Source organism: Moschus berezovskii, chromosome 27, assembly GCF_049115385.1.
Source record: "Moschus berezovskii isolate FMDL1 chromosome 27, NW_MosBer_1.0, whole genome shotgun sequence".
NCBI classification, from domain to species: Eukaryota; Metazoa; Chordata; class Mammalia; order Artiodactyla; family Moschidae; genus Moschus; species Moschus berezovskii.
The window spans coordinates 17,460,547-17,481,016 of NC_142486.1; positions in this window are offsets into that span (position 1 = coordinate 17,460,547).

Consider the following 20,470-nt stretch of genomic DNA (forward strand, 5'->3'; position numbering starts at 1 on the left):
CACTCCCTTGCACCGTGCATCACACGGGGCAGCGGCGGAATTGGGGAGAATGCTCAGGAGGGCAGAGGGGCGGCTAGGGTAAGAGGCCGGGATGTGGACTTTGGTGAGGGGCAGGGGAAGATGGGAGGATGGTACCCAGGGACCTGGTGACCACACAAGCCCATCTCTCCTCCCCAGGACTAGCAGGGGGCTTGGGGCCCTGGACGGGAGAGCTTTCCTAGAGCTCAGACTCAGCTGAGCAGCTGGACCTGTTCAGCTTCTCACCCCTCCTGGCTTCTCCACAGCCAACCAATCCCATTGGAGGGCTGTGGGTGCTCTGTCCCCGGCTCCTTGCCGTGGACAGAGGAATATAAGAGTTTCCGAGGTCGGACAGAATTCAGAGGCTCAACCTGGACATAACCTTTTTGTTAGTTCCGTTCTGCCTTTCTATTTACTCATCTACTTATTTATTTAATCACTGTGTGAGGTGGCAACAAAAATTCTTCCATTATCTAGCCCCTTGGCGATGCATTTCATCTACTAGGAAGTGAACTCTACTCCAAATTGTGGATTTGAGCTTGGTTATGGGATGGCCTTTGGCCAATGGGATGCTGGCAAACACAGTGCCAGCTGTTAGTTCCCTTGAGCTGCCTTGAGACTCCACGTGGAGAAGCCTGGGCGAACCTGCTGGATGAGCAGAGATGACGTGAAACACAATTGAGCAGTCCGGCTGATGCTAATCAGCCTGCTAACACGTGCGTGAACACTCTTCAGACCATCCGAATCCAATGAGCCTACCCAGCAACTCTACTAAATCCAAGAGCTAAAGGCAGTGACTGTTTTTTTTAAAACTTTTTATTTTATATTGGTGTATAGCCGATTAACAATATTCTGATAGTTTCAGGCTCACAGCAGAGTGATTCAGTCATACATACACACGTATCCGTTCTTTCCCAAACTCCCCTCCCATCCAGGCTGCCACATAACATAGAGAAGAGTTCCCTATGTTATATAGTAGGAACTTGTTGGTTAGTCATTTAATATATAGCAGTGTGTATACGAAGTGATTGCTGTTTCAAGCCACTGCAGCTAGGGGTAGTTTTCTATGCAGTAAAAGTAAACTGAAACAATCACTCAACAAGTATTTCATGGGTGCCTAATCTTTGTTGGGGATTGCACTGAGCCGTGGGGATGTAGAGCCTGGTGGTGGACATGAGATCTGGCCAATCAGAACACTCTGTTGCCCGGCTCAGTTTCCTGTTGGCCAATCACCTCTTGCCTTGGCTGGGCCATCCCACTCTCTTGCCCTGCCCTGCTCTGCAGACTGCAAGGTCACTGCACCCCAGATCCAGCCCCAAGCCTCTCCTTAGCATCACCCTTAGATGGGCAGTGAGCACTGTCAGTAAAGCTTAGTGGTTGAGGGCGTCAGACTAACAGGTGGTTCAGATCTTAACTTCTCTGTTTATCATCATTCCCTACCAATGAGAGGGGATTCCCAGGTGGCGCTAGTGGTAAAGAACCCGCCTGCCAATACAGGAGATGTAAGAGACACAGGTTCAATCCCTGGGTCAGGAAGATCCCCTGAAGGCGGGCATGGCTGCCCACTCTAGTATTCTTGCCTGGAGAATCCCATGAACAGAGGAGCCTGGCAGGCTACAGCCCATAGGGTCGCATAGAGTCGGACATGACTGAAGCTACTTAGCATGCACGCACGCGCCACCGTGAGCTGGATGATAGAGTCAGACTGTCTGGATTCCAGACCTTAGGCCACAGACACAACCTCACTGAGCCCCAGAGCTCTGTCTGCCAAATAGGGTAACCTCAGATATGCAGATGACACTACCCTTATGGCAGAAAGTGAAGAGGAACTCAAAAGCCTCTTGATGAAAGTGAAAGAGGAGAGTGAAAAGGTTGACTTGAAGCTCAACATTCAGAAAACAAAGATCATGGCATCTGGTCCCTTCACTTCATGGGAAATAGATGGAAAAACAGTGGGAACAGTGTCAGACTTTGTTTTTTTGGGCTCCAAAATCACTGCAGATGCTGATTGCAGCCATGAAATTAAAAGACGCTTGCTCCTTGGAAGGAAAGTTATGACCAACCTTGATAGTATATTAAAAAGCAGAGACATTACTTTGCCGACCAAGGTCCGTCTAGTCAAGGCTATGGTTTTTCCCGTGGTCATGTATGGATGTGAGAGTTGGACTGTGAAGAAAGCTGATCGCCGAAGAATCGATGCTTTTGAACTGTGGTGTTGGAGAAGACTCTTGAGAGTCCCTTATACTGCAAGGAGATCCAACAAGTCCATTCTAAAGGAGATCAATCCTGGATGTTCATTGGAGGGACTGATGCTAAAGCTGAAACTCCAATACTTTGGCCACCTCATGAGACGAGCTGACTCACTGGAAAAGACTCTGATGCTGGGAAAGGTTGGGGGCGGGAGGAGAAGGGGACGACGGAGAATGAGATGGCTGGATGGCATCACCGACTCTGTGGACATGAGTTTGAGTGTACTCCGGGAGTTGGTGATGGACAGGGAGGCCTGGCGTGCTGTGATTCATGGGGTCGCGGAGAGTCGGACACGACTGAGCGACTGAACTGACCTGAACTGAACTGAACTGCCCCTTTCATAGGGCTGCTCTGAGGATCGAAAGAGGTGGAACCTGCCATGTAATAAACACTCGCTGCAGGAGAGATAGGACCTTCACTCTCTAAGTCTCAGTTTCTCCATCTTCGAAATGGGGAGACATCACGCTACCTATGGCTAACCTGAGGATGGTGTGAGGATGAGAAATGATTCGTGCATTTCAAGGACTTACCACTGGGGCTCACACAGGGAACGTGCCCAATAAAAGACAAACATCGCTGTTTTTTGCTGTTAGTTATTATCAACCAAGCAAAGTGGATTAGTGGAGAACACTGTAGGCCGAGACTGGAAATGTCAGGCAGACTGTCCTCTGACTTTCTAGGATATATGTCTTCACTGCAATGACAGTGTGGCCAAACTGACTTACCATGGATGTGGTTTATAATATTTTCTTCTCTGGCTTCAGTTTCCTTCTATTTAAAATGGAGGATTTCAGAATGGCAAGTGGTTTTAAATTATGTGCTTCCTCTGATTAGTAATGTCTGTCTGGAACCATCAGTGGAGATCTCACCACATCCACGTTTATTGGGAAGAAGTGTCACGATTGATTAGTGACGTCACCAATGTATCATGTGAGGTGGGAGGTAGAGTGTATTTGCCCACCTCAACTGGTGGCCTCTTGGGGTCTGAGATCCAGTCAGTGTGTGAATTTCTGACCTGACACACCTGTGTATCAGCATTCGTGTTGTGGGTGCTTCAGAGTGGTGTAAAGTGTGGGGAATGGATATTACTCATCTTCATATTCTCAGGACCTATGAGGAAGAACCCGAAGGTTCTAGAGGAAGGATAGACTCTGTGGTCAGAGAAACCTGGAGTCCCATCCCAGAGCTGCTATTTCCCAGCTGTGTGTCTGTGCGGAGGTAATCACCGGTGCTGTTTGCCAAATGTTCTGGAGCACCCATTTGGGGGGAACGAAATAGGATGGTTACAGGAGCATGTGACTAGCTCCAATCAATGGGTCATGAGCAGAAGTGACACTCTTCAGAAATGTCTCTTTCCTTCTTCCGTGATGACCCACACAAATGTCCCAGATGTGTTGATCTGCCCACCCAGACCTCAGAGTGAAGGCTGGGCTGTCTGGGAAGCAGATTCTGAAAAGGATATAACCTGCATGAAGTTTCGAAGTGATGCTCTCAGGGCCCATGCTCATGGGTGAAGGAAAGAAAGTAAGGTTGGGGCAGATGGAGAATTTGGACTCTGCAAAGAGCTCTGAAGCTGGGGTGTTCTTTCAGACATGTCCCACGTTGGGGCAATGGTCTGAGCTTTCATATCCCATGTCAGTCACTCACTGGATGTAAGTTACCCCTAGGAAGGGGATGTGATCTGGGAGGAGATGGAACTCTTCAGCTGAGAGCCATTCCTGGAGTGGAATGACAGCTGCAGGTGGAAGGCAGTGCTCCCAGCACCTGGAGAGTAGCAGCGATGCACTGGAGCTGGCTTCTATCAGCCCACGAGAACCGGTTATTAAATGTTCAGGAATTTGGTGAGCCGGTTATTAAATATAGTCCTCACTGAAAATTAAATTACATAAGTGTATAGTTAGATACTTTTTATTAGAAACAAAGGTACTAAGTACTCAAAACTCATCGCATTAGGAAGTAATTGCTTTGCCACATTTTATTTTACCTAAGCTCTTGAGCTGATTTACATCGTTGTACAGTGGAAATACTACACACCATGTGCTGTCACGCAACTCCAGCTCTGCAGTCAGTGACTTCAGCAGCCTGAAATCCATCCTAGTGGCAGTATTTATCCCACCCAAATTGGCAAATGCTACCAGTCAGGGCGTTATCTTTTGTTTGGTTGACTGTCTAGACTTGAGAAAGTGATAGGAAAAAAGGCAGACTAAGTGTTATGGGTAGCCGTTACATTGTGAATAGTAAAAAAAAATATGTCAAATCATTGTTGAATTGCTACTATGGGTAGGTTGTGGATGTATGAGTTCGGTAAAAATCAATAACAGCATTCTATGAGAATTATTGGGCTATATGGAATTTACAATAGAGAATATTACATATTTTATTATTATATATAAACTGTACACTGTACAGTCTTGATATCAGCAAAATAACAAATATGCCTATCTATGTATTTTTTTCTCCCAGAGAACTGTTGTTGAACATGTGCCAGGACATTACTGAGGACTAGGTCCTTCATCCTTTGTCTTGGGGATGAAGCAGAGTGTCCGCAAAGGAAGGTGACATGGAGAGGAGTCAGTGCCATCCCTTGTTGGACATGCAGCTTGAGCAGGAGCTAGCTTTCTGCTCACTCGTGTTTCATGACACTGGGATGTGTGGGACTGTTTGTTACCATAGCAAGACCTAGTCTCCAGTGACTGATGCACTTGGGTAAAGACACTTAATCCTCTGGGCTGTAGTCTAGTTTCTTTGCAATAATACCTCCTTGTAGGATTTCAGAGACAACCAGAAGTGATGTCTATGTTACCTTTGGCATCCAGGAGGCACTCTGGATAATGCTTTTTACTGATAGTAGTGTCTTAATAAATGATGATTTATCTGATTTAAAATGCTCTTGGGACTTCCCTGGTGGTCCAGTGGTTAAGAATCTGCCTGCCAGTACAGGGTGTGTGGGTTCGATCCTTGGTCCGGGAAGATCCCACATGCTGTGAAACAACCACTGAGCCAGTATTCTACAGAGTCTGCAAGCCACAACTACTGAAGCCTGCATGCTCTAGAGCCTGTGCCCAACAACAAGAGGAGCCACTGCCGTGAGAAGCCTGCACACCCCAACTGGAGAGTAGCCCCCACACCACAACTAGGGAAAGCCTGAGTGCAGCAATGAAGACCCAGAACAGCCAAAAACAAATATAAAAGTAAAAAAAATATGGAAATGCCCTTGAGCCAATTCATAAAAGTCACCTTTGTCTAATTGAGACAAGGGCACACCTCTGTTCTTCTGCCTCCCTTCGTATCTTGTCTCCATCCTCTCAGCTGCTCTTCTACTTTATTTGTGTACGGCTCCATCACAATCCAGGGGACAGAACCAAAGGCCACCAGTCCCAGCTGGGAAGGGCAGTCCTTCAAGGTCCCTGAGGGTTAACTGTCCAGTTACTGGGGCCACAGCTGCTTTGTCCCCAGGTCTCCTGAGAGGAGTAAAATGCTACCCAAGATACAGTGGCAGAGGAGGGCTGGCCATAAAGGTTAATGTCCCGAAGCAGCCTGGTGGCAGTGGCAGTCGGTAGAAATAGCACGTTTAATACCAAATAAAAATGGATGGGCTGATTGTCACAAAGCTGGACCATGCCTCACACAGTATCCAGCAGCTGAGGCCAGGGATGGGGTGGAGCATAGGCCCCTCAGGACCAGAACCTCTGAGAGGCAGCCTGGCTCCTTAGGTAATTCTGTGGTCCAGCCAGGATTGAGGATTTATGGTTCTGATGTCAACTCTACACTGAGCAGTTCTTGAATGGGAGTGTCCTACAGTTCAGTTCAGTCCTGACACTATCTACCTGGGGGTAGCAGCAGAAGGACTCAGTCCTACAACACCACTCCAACCGCAGATACCAGTCAAAATCCAGTTCATCACCCCGGTGCTTCTGACTGACTGGGCACAAGTCAGAGTTCCCCAAGATCCCCTCCTTAGGTTCCAAAGATTTGATGGAGCTCTCTGTGAACTCAGAGAAACATTTTATTTAACAGATTGCTGGCTTATTGTAAAAGGGTGTAATTCAACAACAGCCTGATGGAAGAGAAGCTCAAGGCAAGGCATGGGAAAGCAAGTGAGGCTTCCAGGCTCTCCCTAAGCACCTCTGTCCCCAAATCTCCACGTGTTTACCAACCAGGGAGCTCTCTGAATCCAGGTCTTTGGGTTGTTATGGAGGCTTCACTACATAAGCACGATCGATTAAATCAGTGACCATTGGAGACTGATCCAATTTCCAGCCTTTTTCCCTTCTTGGAAGGTCAGGGAGTGGGATTTGAGAAATAGATTATTTCCTGCCTGTCAGTAAATAAGGATGTCACGGTCATCAGCAATTGCAGCCCTCCAATGTGAGCCAGTGAGCCCTGAGGGCACAGAGAAAGGAGAAGAATACTTGTGCTCTAATAGCCACCAGACTGCAGCCACTCCCTATGGTGAGCCCCAAGGGAGCTCAGGGTGTGAGAAACACAGGGTACTGGCCCCAGATAGGAACAGGCATATGAGAGGAGAGTTTTTGGAGAACCCAGACTCTTGCTTCTTTCCATACACAGAAACGTGCTAAATTCCTTAACTTGGGATATATGATTTTCTTTAACTAACAATAAATCTTTTGATGTTCAGACTACCTGCCCTTTGATGCAAAGCTTCTATATAACCAGGGTTCTCCCCTTCCTTGCCTCCTTGGAGCAGTTCTCTTAGGGTTACTTGAGATGCTGCCTCCTGGGCCTGAAGTCCTAAAAATTCCCACCAAATAAGACATAACTCTCAACTTTTAGGTTGTGAATACTTCTTTTAAGTCGACAGATTGAATGGTCTAACCCTCCAATCATGTGGTTGGTTCCCCTTAGAAGTACTTTCCAAAAGCCATCTCAGTAACATTAACTCAGATGCAGTCAAAAGGGGTTTGTTATAATTATCAGGACACCTTTATTGCTCTTATCACCCAAGAAATTCCAAGGGTTTGAGGAGCTCTGTGCCAGGAACAGGGACAAAAGCCAAATATACGTATTTCTTATAAATCATAATCACAATATCTCAGGACTCCTAATCATTTTAGATGGTACAAGGATGGCCTTTGAATTGCACTGAATTGTTCAGCAGGAATAACATGTGTCTCAGAGGTGATTGTGAGGATTAAATGGGATGCATTTAATAACTTATTAAAGGCCCTTCAGAAGGGGACTCATTAAATAAATTGTGGTTTTCCATGGCTGTTTAGAATTAGGAGACAGATTTGCACATATTATAATGGCATAGCCTCCAATAAATGTTAAGGGGGGAAAGCAAGATGGGGAGAGTCTTGATGGCTTGTCTCTATCTGGAAGGGAGAGGAGAAGTTGAGCGAGGTGTTCATGTCTGCTTGTGTATTCTCGACCCTCCCTAGAAGGGATACCCCTGAGACTGTTCCAGTGCTCACCTGTGGGGACTGAAAAGGAGGACGGGTGACTGGATTAGATGGGGAAATTGCCTTTTGACTCTGAGCCCCCTGATACTGCTTTGATTGTTCTGTGCTCAGTCATGCCCGATTCTCTGTGTCTCCACAGACAGTAGCGCACCAGGCTCCTCTGTCCATGGGATTTCCCAGGCAAGAATACTGGAGTGGGTTGCCATTTCCATTCTTCCTGACCCAGGGATCGAACCCTCATCTCCTAAGTCTGGTTACCATTTGTATCTCTTACTTATCCCTTTATTTGTGAACAGCAGGGGAAAAAACAAAACAAAACTGGGCGATTTGGATACCAAACCAGTTGCTTTTCTTGCCCACAATTTTATTTTTCTATTTTTGGCTGTGCTGGGTCTTCGTTGCTGCCTGCTGGCTTTCTCTAATTGTGGTGAGGAGGGGCTACTCTCTAGTACCCTCAGGCATGGCTGCCCCAACTTCCTCATCAGGAAAACCTGAGTAATGGCATCATTTGCAGGGCTGTGAGTGAAAACACACAACAGAGCATCTGGCCGCCCTTGGGTGTAGACAAGTCCTCCTCTCATCTGAATGTGGGCGGGTCCTAGCAGGAGAGGGCGTGTCCCCGAGGTGCAGATTCGCTGGGACTTCCACGCAGACACACGCAGTATGTTTCTTCTCCAGACATGCCGACCAAAGCAGATGTCTGGTTGAGGTGGGCACTGCTGGGGTTGGAGAAAAGAAGACTGAACTCGTGGAGGCTGCAGGAAGAGCAGCCTCTGCTGAGGACTGTCTGTACCAGGCTGTGCGCTGGGGACCTGGACGAGTTCTTGGATCACTGAAACCCTTGTGAGCCTTTTGTGGCACCAAATGCCTAGAGAGACAGCCAGGTGGATCTTAAGACTGAGATGATGGACAATCCCATTGGGTGCTGGAGATCACTGCAATGCAACTCCATCTGGTCTATCCATCTTCCTTTGCCCCCACCCCCTTTTTTTTTTTCTGGCCACAAATTCTGGGCCAGTTTCCTTTGGGTATGCAGTCAGGGTCTTGAGGACTTCATGAAAATTCTGCAAGAATTTAGGGAGGCACACAGAGAGCCCTAGAAGAGTCAGTGTAACTCAGAGCTAGTCTTGGCCTTTTCCTGGACTCAGTGGTCAGAGTGGACCACTGCTAGCTGGTTTTCTCCCTCTGGTTCCCTCAAGCTCCGTGACCTTCAGGCTCCTTCTAGATTCATGGGTGTGAATAATTTTCCAAATAGGGAAGGCAACATCCAAATTTATCTCCTTAATTGTGCAGACCTGACTGGGAAGAGCTCAGAGCAGAACCTCACTTAAGATGGACCCTATAGTTTTATTTTTTCTGAAGTTTCTGGAACTGGAGACAAGTTCAGTAAAGTCCACCCCCCGCCCCCACCAGCTAGCAGCAGCAGATAGAGTAAAACCTCAGTCTCACCCAGCAGGAACCATCTCATTTGCATGCATCAGAAACAATTTTTGTGAATTTAATTAATCACAGTTTACATGCTAATAACCCTTGAAATATTTTTATGGGTAAATAATGGATCTTCCCTGCTGTGGAGGGAATCCGTTGGTTCCAGTGCTCACTTTTAATTTATTTCTCATTGAGTGAGAAGAGCATGAGAGTGATATCTACCATTGAGATGGGGGAAAGAGAGGTGTGATTTTTGCTTCACGGATGAGGCCAGGAGAAGGTGGGATCTTCCCCAGTAGGTGCCTGGTGTCAAGATGGGGAAGCTGAGGGGTCAGTTTACTTGTAGGTTTCCTGGTCATGTATAACCTCTTGACTATAATTCTGCTATAGTCACCACTGCCACACTACTGCCACCACCACTCCTACTACAGCCATGATCACCTCTTTAACCAGTTTTATCACCATCAGCACCATCATCACCGCTACTATCACCTTCATCATCACCATTATCATCACCACTATCGTCACCGTTATCACCACCCAAGCCAGTTTTATCAATACCGCACCATCAGCTTCCCTGGTGGCTCGGAGGGTAAAGTGTCTGCCCGCAACGTGGGAGACCCAGGTTCAATCTCTGGGTCGGGAAGATCCCCTGGAGAAGGAAATGGCAACCCACTCTGGTACTCTTGCCTGGAAAATCTCACGGGCGGAGGAGCCTAGTAGGCTACAGTCTATGAGGTAGCAAAGAGTCGGACACGACTGAGCGACTTCTCTTTCACTTTTCACACCATCGACACTGTTACATCACCACCTCCATTATCTCCATTGTCACCACCATCACCATCACCATTATCACCACCACCCAAGCCAGTTTTATCAATACCGCACCATCAGCTCTGTCACGTCACCACCTCCGTCATCTCCATCTTCACTCTCAGCATCCCCGTCACCACCCCATCATCACCGCAGCCTGCAACACGACAGCCAGTAGCAGCAGCATCACCGGCCCATGCACAGCATCCCAACCTTCACTAGCTTTCTGTACCCGGGGGATGTGATTCCCGCTTATCCTTGGATACGGCGTCTCCCTCTTTCCCTCTCCACACATCCTCACCGTTCTACATCAAATCAGTCATGGAGCCTGACCAATTCTGCCTCCTGTGATCTTTGCAAGTTAAGTCCTCATCTTCATTTGGGGTCTTCATAATTTCTCAGCTGCTCTCCTGCAGCACTGGCCTCGCTGTTTCTCTCCAACATAGGGCTAGAGCATCTTTCTAATCTGGAAATTTGACCTCTGCGATTAAAACTTTTTCTTATTGGCCTCATGATCATCCGCGATATTCCAAATCGACTACTGATTTATATAAAAACAATATAAATTGTTTTTATGGAAGACATTCTATGGGCTCCACATTGACTTAAAATGTTTTATGTTACTTAGTTATTTACAAACAAAACTGAGTTTGATCTCATTCCCCAAATGCTATCCTCATTGAATCTAAAATGCACTGAAGTGGGATGAACTGGGAGATTGGTTTTGACATATATGCACTATTGATAATATGTACAAGGTGGATAATGGATGCGAACCTACTGTGTAGGTCAGGGAAGTCTACTCAGTGCTCTGTGGGTGACCCAAATGGGAAGGAAATCCAAAAGATGGGGGTATATGTATGCGAGCAGCTGATTCACTTTGCTGTACGGTAGGAACTAACACAACACTGTAAAGCAACTATACTCCAATAAAAATTAACTTAAAAAGTAAAATGCATGAAGATGCACTACTATTTTTTGGAGCAGTAAGAGGGAAAAATGCTGTCAGCTGTAAGAGACTCTAAATTTTGAGATGCATCCCAATTTTATAGTTGTTTTAGAATCAATGACAAAGTTCACAAATGGCTGTGAGACTAAAGAAAATCAGCAACTAAGTGCAAATGGAAGTGATAACATTCAAATTAGTGTATTTACTTAGTAAAACAGATGATGTCATTTTGGTGAAATGGAACTGCCACTTATTAAAGATGAATTGCTGTCCTAGCAAAGTTTCTTTTGACTTTAGCTGCCTCTATTATTTGGTGTGGAGACTCAATTCTCCTACCCTTTTCTCTCTTCAGTTCAGTTCAGTTCAGTCGCTCAGTCGTGTCCGACTCTTCGCGACCCCATGAATCGCAGCACGCCAGGCCTCCCTGTCCATCACCAACTCCCGGAGTTCACTCAAATTCATGTCCATCGAGTCGGTGATGCCATCCAGCCATCTCATTCTCTGTCGTCCCCTTCTCCTCCCACCCACAATCCCTCCCAGCATCAGAGTTTTCCAGTGAGTCAACTCGTCGCTTGAGGTGGCCAAAGTATTGGAGCTTCAGCTTTAGCATCAGTCCTTCCAATGAACACCCAGGATCGATCTCCTTTAGAATGGACTGGTTGGATCTCCTTGCAGTTCAAGGGACTCTCAAGAGTCTTCTCCAGCACCACAGTTCAAAAGCATCAGTTCTTCGGTGATCAGCTTTCTTCACAGTCCAACTCACACATCCATACATGACCACTGGAAAAACCATAGCCTTGACTAGACGGACCTTGGTTGGCAAAGTAATGTCTCTGCTTTTAATATACTACTTTGAGAACCTTTAATTGTCATGGCAAGCCATCCATTGGCATTTATCTGTTACAAACACATATCTGGTCTATTTATGTTCTTTACCCTTAGTCTTGGGACAATTAAAACATTGTAACTAGACCTCAAAGTGATCATAGACAAAAACATCACCTGTTCACTGACATCCCATGCTGGTTGTCAAGAAGATGATCAGAACCTGCTAGTGTTTGGTGAACACACCAACATTTTACAAGTTCTTGCTGAGCACTCATAAATCCCTAAATGTAAGCTCTCAGGGACCCTTTAATGAAGGTTTTAGACACTGGTCCTCAGGATAAAAATCCCAGTTTCTAGCAGGATCTAGCACTGCCTCATTTCTGGGCCCTGTTCCACTCTTTGCTGCACACAAGCTCCTTGGGCTCCACACACTCTCTTATATCCTTGAACCTTTGCTTATGCTTATGCTGTTCCCATCATCTGGAATGCTTTTCTTCCCCGTCCACATGGGAAGCTGTTCCACGCTCTTGGCCTCCCCGTCAGCAGCTCAGTGAAGACTTCCTTGACGTCTCCAGGGGAATCTAGTCCCTCCACAATCACAGCATTGATTGTGCATCATTTCACACTTGTTCATTTACACACTCGAGAGTGATGACTTGGCAATGGTACAGGTTAGGAGTTGACTCTGTTTAACAAAGAGCTTGCCTTTTTCCTTTATGACAAAAATCTCTGTGTGTTTACCCCCAGAGGCCTCTCCTCTTTCTCCTCCTCCTCTGCCTCTTTGCCATTCCCGACTCTTCTCCCTTCCTTTAACTCCTTCCTGTCCTTTCTCTTCCCCTTTCCCTCTTTCTCTCTCTCTCCTTCCAAGTTCTCTGCCAATTCTCGCGTGTCTCCCTCTTTACCTTAGGATCACCTGGAATCACACTGCTAGCGTGGACATCTCTCCTCTTGGATGCACCCAGCTAGCAGGGCTGGGGGGTCCCTTAGTGGGCCCAGGGTTGTGCACAAACTTGCTTTCTTGGGAAGCAAGGGCATCCCAGTGATGTCTCGGGAGTTGGGGTGGAGACGAGGCTGCGCCAGCCCTGGTGAGTGAGGAGCTCTGTTCCTGGAGAATTTCTATGTTTCTTCTTCTGCTGAATCTCACCAGAGGCCCAATCTGGTAAAGTAATGCAGGGAAAGGTACCTCAGCTTTCTGAGTCTCCACTTTCCATTACTAAAACAGGGCTGAAATAATAAAATGGTCTCGCTGGACTATGGGGAAGCTGAAATGGGCTAATTGGGGGAAGTGCTGAGCACAGGGCCAGGCAATACAAGTGCCTGATAAACACAAGTTTCCTATCTCCTTTTGCCCCCTCCCTTCAAAAACAGAAAGACTTCTGTTAGTGAAAGCACTAGGGTGGAAAGTAAGAAGTCCAGATTTAGTCCATGATGTGACTTTGGGCATCTCTTCTCATCTTTCTGAACTCTTGATGGACAGGGAAGCCTGGAGTGCTGCAGTCCATGGGGTCGCAAAGAGTCAGACATGACTGAGCTCAGTGTGAGGATGAATAGTAATAAGGCTACTTACCTCACAGAATTTCTGAAAGGATTAAAGAAAATGAGGTAGTATTGAGTGAAAGATGAACATGGTACCTCTTCAACAATGACAATAATAGCCTTTACTAGGTACCAGGAAGGGCCTCGCTAGTGGCTCAATGGTAAAGAATCTGCCTGCCAAGCAGGAGATGAGGGCTTGATCCCTGCATCAGGAAGATCCTCTGGAGAAGGAAATGGCAACCCACTCCAGTATTCTTGTCTGGGAAATCCCATGGACAGAGGAGTCTGGTGGGGCTACAGTCCATGGGGTCACAGGAGTCTGACACGACTGAGCAACTAAACAACAACAAACGTACCAGGAATGGTCGCTTAGATTTAGTCTCTTATCTATTTCTCGTGTCATCAGCAAGAGCTTTCCACCTCCGTGGGGGCGTAAATGAGTGCTTGCATCTTTCTGATCAATTATTTCAACACTCACCTGCCTTATTGGTAGGTCATTTACCACTGTTCTCTTAAGGTTCTTTCCTGGCCCCCACCCCTCCCTTGCATGCCCTCTGAACCTCAAAGAATTTCTTAGTTCACAAGGGAATTTGTCTTCCTTCAGTTCATTCATAGCAAGAGCAGGAGTCTGGTTGGTCCAGTGCTGCAGCTGCTGTTTTCTTACCAAAGGGGTCATTGTTGAAGCTAAATTCTGCACAGTCTTGGGGATGCTTTGTTCTGTGGTTACCACGGGTTTACTTTCTGGGTATCTGACTCCATCAATGCTATGCTTGGCTGAGAGTTACACATACTTGACCCCATGGCTACAGCTCTATGATCCACTTAGTTGCTTCACATATACAGTCATTCTTTGGGTAAAAGATGGACCCACAGTCACTGGTTTGGAGTCAGTTCATAACTATTATATCTTGCTTCCCCTCTGACCTAATATTAGATGATTGGCGATTACTTGGAGAAGAGCCAACTCATTGGAAAAGACCCTGATGCTAGGAAAGATTGAGGGAGAAAGGAGAAGAGGGCGACAGAGGATGAGGAAGTTGGATGGCATCACCGACCCATGGAATGAGTTTGAGCAAACTCCAGGAGACAGTGAAGGATAGGGAAGCCTGGCGTGCAATAGTCCATGGGGTCACAAAGAGACGGATACAACTTAGCAACTGAACAATAACAACAGCAAGCAATTATTTGACTAATTTGAGTCTCAAAGCTCTCGTCACATCTTGAAGGTAATCCACTTTAAAGGCAACTTGCTTTGTACCTGTTCTTATGCTGCAGGTTACCCTCAGTGATCACAAAAGGCCACCCGTTCCAGTCATGCTATCTGTAATCGACAGCTTCTTTAAGTAAAGTTGGGGCTTCCCTTGTGGCTCAGCTGGTAAAGAATCTGCCTGCAGTGCGGGAGACCTGGGTTCTATCCCTGGGTTGGGAAGTTCCCCTGGAGAAGGGAAAGGCTCCCCACTCCAGTATTCTGGCCTGGAGAATTCCATGGACTGTATAGCCCATGGGGTTGAAAGAGTCGGACACGACTGAGTGCCTTTCACTCACTTCAGTGAAGTTGAGGGAGGAAACCAGAGGTGTGCTCTTCAGGACGGTCCTGTTATCCTCCTGACAGTGAAGCGTAGATTACCCTCTTCAACGCTCACATATCTCTAAACATGGTCCAGAGATGATGTAGGAAGAGTGCAGGGATTAGAAACAGACCAAAATCATTCACATCCGTGGTAGAAATCAGCTGCCTTTGCCTGCCCAGAGTCCCACTGCTTCTTCAACTCTTGGAGGACCCCAATTTCCTTTTCAGGAGTCACCCTTCCCTCCCCACTCGCAGTCCAAGTGGTTTGGGCAAGACTGGTTCTTCCTCTGTTCTCAAGGGGTGGGACTCTGACCCGGCAATCACAGCACTGAAACTCTCCAGCTACAGTGACAGGTTCAAGGATCAGCACGTGACCCAGAGAGGACCAGTGAAAGCATGACCTGAGATTTTTCCTTGAACTGTGGGAAGAGAAGCACACTCTGCTGAGAAAGCTAGGCTGAGAGGATGTAAGCTTGTTGTTGGGATACTATCTTAGCCACTGGATGGAGAAAGCATGACTGAAAATGAACTAACTCTGCAGGGAACACAGGCAAAAGATGAAATGAAGAGATTCTTGAAGACTCTGAGCACCTAGATCCAGCCGCATCTGAAGCTAACCCTTGATGTTGTTCACTTGCTCCATCATGTCTGACTCTTTGCGCACCAGGCTTCCCTGTCCTTCAGCACTTCCTGGAGTTTGCTCAAAGTCATGTCCATTGAATCGGTGATGCCATCCAACCATCTCATCCTCTGTCATCTCCTTCTCCTCCTGCCTTCATACTGAAGTCCTTTCATGAGCCAGAACATACCCATTTTCTAATTAGGTCCGTTTGAGCTGGGCTGAGTTTTGGTTACTTCTCATGGTATAGTTTACTAATTTATCTCCTGAGAACCGGTGTAAGAGTGTTCTCATTAGAGAAAGATATTACACAAGAAGACAGACAGGCAGATAGACGATTTCTCATAATTAGAAATGTCTTTCCACCTCTTTACAGAATGGAGCCACCCTGTCCCTCCTTGCTGGATGCTTTGTTTGTGCCTGATGCATCCAAGGCAGGGCGCCAGTTCCAGACAGGCTGCAAATATTACAAAATGTCTGGGGAAAACGGCATTGTTCCCAATTTATGTTTTTGCTTCCCCTCCTGTCTCCTGCCTTTTCGCTTTTATTTAAGGCTGTGTTCAATGTTGTAATTACTTTTTAAATTGGTAACGTCTGTGTCTCAGGCACGTGGCTTCCCTCCATTGCTGGGCCTGACACTGTAAACAAACCCTGGCACTTTGGCTGGGAGGCGCCTGCTGAAATATTGCCCTAAATAAATAAAAGGCAAATTAGATATTGGAAAATAGCTTTAAATTACATTTGAATTCTTCTGGAATTACATCTTATATCTGCATTTGGGGCAAATGAATTCACCATGAATAATAGGTCTGGCATGAGTGCCAAGGGCAGATAGCCGTGTGGGGCGCTGGGAGGAGGGAGAAGAGGATTAGGTCTTTCTGAGGACAGTGAGGCTTAAAACAGATGGACCTTCTTAAGGGATGGTCATGGCAATGGGCGTGTGAGTGTGTGTGTACGTGCTAAGTCGCTTTAGTCATGTCCGACTCTTGGAGATCCTATGGACTGTAACCCACCAGGTTTCTCTGTCCATGGGATTCCCCGGGCAAGAATACTGGAGTGGGTTGCCATTTCCTTCTCCAGGGAAACTTCCCAACCCAAGGATCGAAAATCTCTTATGTCTCCTGCAGTGGCAGACAGATTATTTACCACTAGTGCCACCTGGAAGCCCATATGTGTGTATACACCCTAGGGACCTTGGAGATGCTTGCTGGATCTTCCAGAGAGAATGATCCTCCTCCAAAAGAAAGTTACCAGGTTGATTGTTGTTGTTGTTTAGTCATTAAGTCTTTTCATACTGTTCATGGTGTTCTCAAGGCAAGAATGCTGACGTGGTTTGCCATTTCCTTCTCTAGTGGACCACGTTTTGTCTCCACCAAGACCCGTCTATCTTGGGTGGCCCTACACAGCATGGCTCATAGTTTCATTGAGTTAGACAAGGTTGTGATCCATGTGATCAGTTTGGTTAGTTTTCTGTGATTGTGGCTTTCATTCTGTCTGCTTTCTGAGAGATGAGGATAAGAGGTTTGTGGAAACTTCCTGATGGGAGGGACTGACTGTGGGGAAAACAGGGTGGGGAAGGTCAAGTTTAGTAAATATTTAATGCAATTTTCTGCTGATGAGTGGGGCTGTGTTCCCTCCCTGTAGTTTGGTCTGAGGCCAAACTTTGGTAGGGGTAATGGCAGTAATGGTGGCTTCCTTCAGAAGGACGTATGCCAGCTTGCTGTGCTTCCCAGGACTGCGGCAGTCAGAGTCCCTGACCCTGTGGCAGGCCACTGTTGACCCACACCTCTGCCACAGGCTCCTGGACACTCACAGGCAAGTCTGGCTCCGTCTCTTGTGGGATCACTCTTCCTTTCTCCTGGGTCCTGGTATGCACAGGTTTTGTTGTGCCCTCCAAGAGTCTGTTTCCCCAGTCCTGTGGAAGGTCTGTAATCAGATCCCACTGGACTTCAAAGTCAAAGTCCCTAGGAGTTCTCAGTCCCTTTGCTGGATCCCCAGATTGGGAAATCTCTTGTTAGGCCTAGAAATTTCACAACAGTGCAATAACTTCTTTTATTGTCAGTATAATTGTTCTTCTGTGTGTGGGTCGTCTGCTCGGCCGCTCTAGAGTGGGGCTAACGGCGACCTCCTCCAAGAGGACTTTTGCCACATGCTGTGCCCCCCAGGTCTGCTGCTGCCGAAACCCCTGTCCTGGTAACAGGGCGCTGCTGACCCGTGCCTCCGCAGGAGGTGCTCAAACACTCAGACTTGGGCTGGCTCAGTCTCTTGTGGGGCCCCTGCTCCTTTCCTCGGGTGCTGGCGCACACAAGGTTTTTCTCGTGCCCCCTGAGCATCTTTGGTGCCTATGAGGTTTGATTTTAAAATGAGATCGCGCCCCTCCTACCATCTTGTTGCAGCTTCTCCTTTGCCCTTGGACGTGGGGTATCTTTTTTTTGGTGGGTTCCAACATTCTCCTGTCGACGGTTGTTCGGCAACTAGTAGTAATTTTGGTGTTCTCACTGGAGAAGATGAGTACACGTCCTTCTACTCTGCCCTCTTGAACAACAATAGTCCCTAAGTCATGTCAGACTCTTTTGCAACCCCATGGACTGTAGCCCGTGAGGCTCCTTTGTCCATGGGATTCTCCAGGCAAGAATACTGGAGTGGGAAGCCATTTATTTCTCCAGGGATCTTCCTGACCCATGGATTGAACCCATGTCTCCTACGTTGGCAGGCAGGTTCTTTACCGCTGAGCTACCAGGGAAGCTCACCAGGTTGATAAACTGGGTTAATTTCCCTGTAGATGGAAAGGGATGCTGACACTACCATATCCCTACTGTATTCTGGATGCCTCACAAACATGGGGCCTTCCCTGGTAGCTCAGCTGGTAAAGAATCTCCTGCAATGCAGGAGACCCCGGTTCGATTCCAGGGTCGAGAAGATCCACTGGAGAAGGGATAGGCTACCCACTCCAGTATTTTCAGGCTTCTCTCGTGTCTCAGACAGTAAAGAATACACTTGCAATGCAGCAGACCTGGGTTTGATCCCTGGATTGGGAGGATCCCCTGGAGAAGGGAAGGGCTACCCACTCCAGTATTCTGGCCTGGAGAATTCAATGGACTGTAGAGTCCATGGGGTTGCAAAGAGTCAGACACGAATGAGCGATTTTCAGAAGCATGGAGGCAGTGTATGCACCAGCTTTGATGACCGGGACCTTGGTACTCTGATGGTTTTGTCACTGCTGTGGTTGACCAGCAGGTAGCATGAGGAGACTTCAGTCCCCTAACTTATTACTGAGGAATTTTAGGGCAGGAAGGGTATTAGGTCTGAACAGCAGGGGCTTTGGCACCAATCTGACTTGGATTCAAATCCCTGTTCTGTTGCTTCCTAGTGTGTGACTTTGGGCAAGTTACTTCCCTCGCCAAACCTGCTTCTTCATCTGTAAAGTGGAGACCATGATAACAGCAACATCTCTAAGAGCTGCTGGGAGGATTAAATGTGATAATAAATATTACTTGTTGAGCATAACTTCACTCTTAGAATGGTAATGAATATTATTCATTCTTGCTATCTCAGAACAGTCTTGTGTAATTAGACGTTAAAACTGAGGTTTCAATTAGGCACCAAGATAAGATAGATGAACAGCTTCAAAGTGAGATGCCAATTCTCTAGGTAGACTGTCAAATAAAATAGATGGAAACACATGCTCCAACTTTCGGTCCTCTTTTACCTGTAAATGCTTCAGAAATAGAAAAGAACTGAAAATGAAGAGGAAGTCAAAAGGTTGGTGACGAAGATGTCTTTATAAAATGCTATCCTGAGAGCCTTATTTTTTTCCCTATCTTAAGAAGTGAAAGATGCTGCTCTCTTCATCATAAAGCTAGAAACAAGTGTGTGGAGTACAGTGTGGGAAGTTTAGTAAGGATAGGACAGGCTTTGCTGCAGCAACAAATAAACCCAGCAATCTCAGTGTCTTAATCCAACTAAGATTTATTTCCTACTCAGGTTGAAGTCTGGTGCTATCCGCTTTCATCTTATAGAAGTGCTGTCTGGAACAGAAGGCCTTCAAGGAAGGAGAGCTAGAAAGTGGAAGTGTCTGGCTCTTAACTACCTTGGTCCAGAAGGGACACATGGCAGTCCCATTCACTTCACTGGCCATGTGGCTTCAATCCAACTGCAAGAGAGTCTGATAAACATAGGAGCACATGGATATTTGGTGAGCAGTACCAACCCCTAGGAACTTTTCCTCTAGGAGATCTTGAACTCTTTGCAGCCTCATGGACTGCAGTCAGCCAGCTTCCTCTATCCATGGAATTCTCCAGGTAAGAATACTGGAATGGGTAGCCATTCCCTTCTCCAGGGGATCTTCCCAACCTAGCAATTGAACCCAGGTCTCCTGCATTGTAGGTGGATCTTTGCTCTCTGAGCCACCATGGAAGTCCCTTTTGCTTTCTTTTTTCCCACCGATTCCTAAGAGTTCTTCCTCTCGGAGAGCTTGACGTATGTTTACTGCATGAGGATGTACATAGAAAACACGTTCTTCATGAAGGGTGTGGGCTGGTTCCCGGTGGTGGAGGAACTGCTACACCGTGACGACTGGTGGTCTGGGAGGCAGAGCCTGGGCAGCTTCACTATCAGGATGAATGGGCTATAACCATTTTCCCTCTGGTGTCACTGCATTCAAGTTCTTGTGAGAGAGAATCTTATTGGATCATTTTAGGTCACATGCTTATCTTTGAGCCAATCACTATCCAGGGGGATGGACCACTCTGACTGGCCAGGCTTGGGTCATGTCCTTATCCCTGGACCAGTGAGGGTCAGGCGCACCAGAGTCTCATGGGACAAGATGAGGTTGTCAGAGCAGGACTGAGTCAGCTGCGAAGCATCACCACAGGACCTGAACGTGAGTCAGAAGGAGGAGCTAGCTTTGGCAGGATCAGTGTTATGAGCTCAGGGCTTGGTAAGCAGAGCCTGTATAGATTCAGACACTTGCCCTCCTGACCCTCCAATTAAAGCAGATTTCTTTGGAGTGGGGCCTAGATATCAGCATCTTTTCT